We start from the raw sequence: 5,556 nt of genomic DNA, 5'->3' as shown, positions 1-5,556 counted from the left end.
AACTTTGTTTATCTGTAACCATTATGCGAAATCCCCTCTTACTTGAAGTTTTCATTTGCCTATGTGTTATTTGCACTTAAGTCACAACAATAGTTTGGCCGGGAACCACACTAGTGGATCCTGAGGGGTGCCTAACGCCTTCCCCTTGGGACAACTTCAAGCCCTTACCCAATCTCTGGTTATTCAAATCAAACCCTTCTTAGTGTCCTAATGCACTTAAATCATTATGTGGCAACTCTTCAATTCAAACCCAATTCCCAAAAGGGAACGAGTTGTCCTCCCAGCTATCATAAACCAGATTTCGCGAGAAAAAAAGGGCTGCTGGGGATTTTCTTTTAGGCTTTTACCATTTCAAGCTATTACTGTGACTTTACATTTCTTATGTGCCTTTATTGGTTTAATGCCTTTAAGTATTTAATTCCCTCTTCTACTGCAAAAAAAAACTAACTTGTCTCTTGTTTCTTTCCCTTATTTCTTTTATTGCTTTCCTTTACTGCACTCCTTTATTACTATTTTAAAATATTGTAATTATAACTTTATGAACGTGAAAATACGTGACAACTTGTTTTAATTATTGCATAAGCATGTTTCAACATCATATTCCACTCGTGACAAACAAAATACCATAGCAATGCTTATAATGAGTGGTTGCGCTCTTCAAGTATTATCACCCTTTAAATCTGGCAAAGGCATATTTACGGTAAACCCAGTCGATCAACGGTGTAGTCGAAGATTCCGTGCCTTTCCCTCTTGAGTTGTCTGCTCAAGGGTACCAGTCTAAAACCCCATAGAAACCTTACTCTGTTCAATTGTGCATGCATCATGGTCAAACCTAGCCGAGTCAGTTATGTTGTCCACATAATGACTCTTTAAGATAGCCTTGTCCAAAGTCCACTAGGTTTCCCCAAAACCCAAATGAACACTACCACGTTCTGTGCATTTATTTGGAGAACTAAATGTCTTATGCCAATTATTGGTATTTAATAGTCGAGTCTGGTTGGGGTAAGGGTCTAACCCTTTTGTCTTGTAGAAATATGAGGCATGAAGTCTCCAGATTCGGCATGGTCACTAACATCCACCCAAGGTTGCTAAGATGGTGGGAGGATCTTTATTCAAGTGATCAGACTCTTATCCGGAAATACCTAGGAAATCTACCTTCTCTCTTGGAAATCTAACCTAAAAACAAGATCATAGAAACTGCTACTCTATTCTAGGATTGTGATAGGTCTGTGTTCCACTTCAGGGACATTGAGATGACGCCCCTGTTGGAAGAAATAGGAGGATTAGCTAGTATACCATGAGAAACTCCGGGTTTGTTAATGCAGGAAAACCGCAAGGGTATAGGTTTCCTCAAAATGATGGGTCTAAATAAGAATCCAGACTTGACATGCTTGAAAGAGTCGTATATTCCCTTTGATATTTGTACGAGAGGTACGGTCACAACAAATATTATCGTACTTATCCTGATGAGTTCGCCCTCACATCATTGGGACATATTCACCGAAGGGACTTTGTCTTCATGTTTTGCTTCCTGGGGATGATAGTGTTTCCAATGAAAAAAACAATGATCCACACCAGGCTAGCTATGGTAACCAAAACTATAATTGAGGGAATTGGTGGGCAACCATTCAGCATAGTGCCCATGATCATTGCAGAAATATACCGAGCCTTGGAGAAGTGTCAACAAGGAGCCAAACATTTCGAGGGCTGCAATTTGCTACTCCATCTCTGGCTCATGGAGCATCTCCAAAGGGGTGAATATTGGCAAGAAATTCAGCGAAGGGATTGGGATAATCACATAGCCTTCCATCATCCAAGATGAATGAACTACATGCCCAACATGTTTGCCCAGCCAGAAGACACCAAGGAGTGGTTAGAGCTATTTGAACATCTAACTAAGGATCAAGTACAATGGATGTTTGAGTGGTTCCCTACTTAGGAGTTCATCGCCTGATCCAGGGATGCGCCGTTTCTGATATTAATCGGTCTGAGAGGAACCTACCCTTATGTCCCTCTCCTAGTTATGAGACAGGCTGGTAGGAAGCAGGTTATACCATGGGTCGACAAGATGAGTCACTTCTGGGCTGACTTCCAAGCTGATGACAGTCCTTCTAAGTGCGAAGCTCAGCATATGTGGCATTGCAAGATCATTATGGGAAGAGATACTATCGAACCAGACAGATACCATACTGGTTGTACTCCATACTATTTAGGTTGGCTAGAGGATAATCACAATGGTCTGGGCCAACCCGGGTTTGTCCGAGGTCATAGAATCATCGATGAAAGGGCTGAAGCATAGGACAAATACAACCAACTACGCAAGAGGATTCGGGAATGTGAAAGCGAGCACCGTGAGATCCAAGAAGCCTACCAAAAACTGATTGAAGAATGGAAAGACATGGCTGTCAGTGCCAATAAGCAATTGGGATACTTGGAACGAGGTTTAGTGGAGTTGGAAAGGAAGTTTCTCAAGAGGATCGAGGATAGCTAGAATGCTGAAGGAAATGAAGGTGGACACATGGCCAGAGCCTATCTCTTGCTGGGACTTCGCGAGATGGTGAAGCTGTTCGATAGAGCCAAAGACGCCGAGTCTGGGGAAGGTTCTTCCGGGACCAAATAGATAGCAGTTTTTCTTTTGCTTTAAGAAACGTAATAAGGACAATGGCCATTAGTGATATTTTATTTCCTGTTATTTAGGGTCGATTTGGGATTCGTCTAATTTTTATCAATAAATGAAGCATTTAGCATTCAAAGTTCTCCAAATCAATTTGTTGCCAGGCCTACCTCGGGTACAACGAGGCTCCCAAATTAGGACACGATTTACATTCTTGCACTGTCTATTTAAATATCGCAACATCTTTTCCTTATAATCCTCACTAACTTGTTACCTTTATGTTTGTACTTTTTGTTTATTTATTCACATCCACAAAGTTTAGTTCGTGCACTCTAGAATTATCATCATATTCCATAAGATCAAAGGGCCCTCCACCCATTCCTCCTCCTAGTCCTATCAGAAGCAGGAACAAAGGAAAAATGGAAGATTTGAACAACGTCAGAAAGGAAAACTCAACTGAATGGGTAGAGGTCACTCATGGTGCTCATGTCTCCAAAAGAAGTGCGTCCCAACTCGAGCAGAAACTATTGAAATTTTAGGAGGAACTTGATCAGGTTCCGAATCTAGCAAACTTGTCATTTTCCCTCACCACTCCAAACGCTCAGAACCCCATGCCTCCACAAAACATCCCAAAACCACAAAATCATCTCGCTCATCACCACCACTGCAATACCTGCCACACATCTAACAATACTGCACTGCTCATCCCTGAACCTTTGAATTCCACAAATGACCATTTCCACGCCCACCATAACACCCCCATATATGTGGAGACCATGCTACACTGCACCCATCCCATCTCAAGCACACTCGAGTCTGATGATAAAGACTCACTCATCAAGAACCTGGTTACGGAACTCAAGAAATTGACTAGTCGAATTTAGAGTGTCGAAGGAAGTAAGGGGATTGAAGGGTTGAACTACGAAGATCTTTGCATACAACTTGACGTCGAACTGCCCGAGGGGTACAAACGTCCTAAGTTCGAGATGTTTGATGGTACAGGCGATCCGAGAGTCCACTTGAGAACATACTGTGACAAGCCAGTCGGAGTAGGGAAAGACGAAAGGATCCGCATGAAGCTTTTGCTGAGGAGTTTGAGAGGAGATGCTCTGTCTTGGTACATCAACCAAGACCCGAAGAAATGGTCGAACTGGGTAAGTATGGCATCTGACTTTATGGGCAGGTTCAGGTTTAACACAAAAAATGCGCCAGATGTGTTCTACATCTAGAATTTAAAGAAAAAGCACACAGAAACATTCTGCGAGTACGCTACTCGTTGAAGATCAGAAGCTGCTAAGGTCAGACCAGATTTAGAAGAAGAACAAATGAACAAGTTTTTCGTCCGGGCTCAAGACCCGAAGTACTACGAAAGGCTGATGTTGATTGAGAGCCAAATATTTTCCGACATCATCAAGTTAGGGGAAAGGATCGGGGAAGGCATCAAAAGTGGTATGGTTACAAACTTTGAAGCTTTGCAAGCTACCAATAAGGCTTTACAGTCTGGTGGTACGTCCAAGAAAAGGGACGTAGGTGCCGTAATGGTTGCACAAAGAGCCAAATCCCCTATCAAACACCAAGCCTATCCGATACCTCCACTCACATATCAGCCTACCCCAAATTACCAAGCACTCTCACCATCTTATCAAACTCCACCACCTACTTACCAATCACTCCCACCTCCTACATATCAACCTACTTCACCCAGATATTCCTAACCCACACATGTCTACCAAGCCTATAATACTCAGCCATCCTACTATCAATCACCTCCCATACGTCAAAACTTTCCTAGGCCTCGACCAAATTTCGACTGCAGACCTCCCCAAATAGTATACCGCCATTGCTGAACCGATTGATCAACTATACAAAAGGCTCAAAGTTGCTAGTTGTGTCACCCTTATCCCTGCTATAACCCCTAAAAACCTTTCTCAATGGGTCCATCCAAATAAATCCTGTGCATACCATTCCGGAATGAAAGGGCATACCATTGATGAATATCACTCTCTGAAAGACAAGATCCAGACTTTGATTGATAACAAGATCATTCTGGCAAAGGAGCCTACTCCAAATGTCTGCAACAACCCTCTGCCGTACCATAAGGGTGGAAGTGTTCACATGAATGAAATAGCGGATGATTGGGATCCCAAAGGATCGATCAGTTTAATCACAAAAGGTGACGAACCAAAAAAGTCAATAGTTACCCTTAACCCGATTGTGGTCCAGACTCAGTCTTCTGGGGATGCCGAGGTAAACATGTCTGTACCACTTGAGTTTGAAGCACCACCCCCTAAAAAGACTCCAACACCAATTGAGGTCGAGTTTGGGTCTCTAGCAAATGCACCTGCACCATTGAAGTTGTGGTTTTACCCTCCAAAATACATGCTCCGTTCGGAGTAAAGGTGCTCATTCCAGTAGCAATGTCAGCCATAACACCGTTCCATACAAATGCCATACCTTGGGATTACACACCAAGGTGATAAGGAAAGGGAAAACCAATTTCGGGGAAACAGTTGCGGCACAGGGTATGACAAAAACCGGCAGGGTTTATACTCCGGAGCATTTAGCTGAGCCGAGTAAGCAGGCCTCTAGTCGGCCAACCATCACTAAAACTGGGCCCGATGATCTCTAGAGAAAGATACAAGCCAAGAAATACTCAGTCATTGATCAGTTGAACAAAACACCGACACAGATTTCTATCCTAGCTTTGCTGCAAAATTCCGATGCACATAAGAATGCCATGTTGAAGGAGTTGAGTGAGGCATACGTACCAAGCAACATCACCGGAGGAGAAATGGAAAACATTGTAGGGAAGGTATTGAAAAGTCACAAAATCACTTTTCATGAAGATGAGCTGCCACCAAAAGGGTTGAGTTACAACAAAGTGTTGCACATCACCGTGCAATGCAAAGATTATTTTATCACTAGGATCCTGATTGATGGAG

This window comes from Nicotiana sylvestris, chromosome 5 (assembly GCF_000393655.2).
Source record: "Nicotiana sylvestris chromosome 5, ASM39365v2, whole genome shotgun sequence".
NCBI classification, from domain to species: Eukaryota; Viridiplantae; Streptophyta; class Magnoliopsida; order Solanales; family Solanaceae; genus Nicotiana; species Nicotiana sylvestris.
This window is presented reverse-complemented; position numbering follows the sequence as displayed.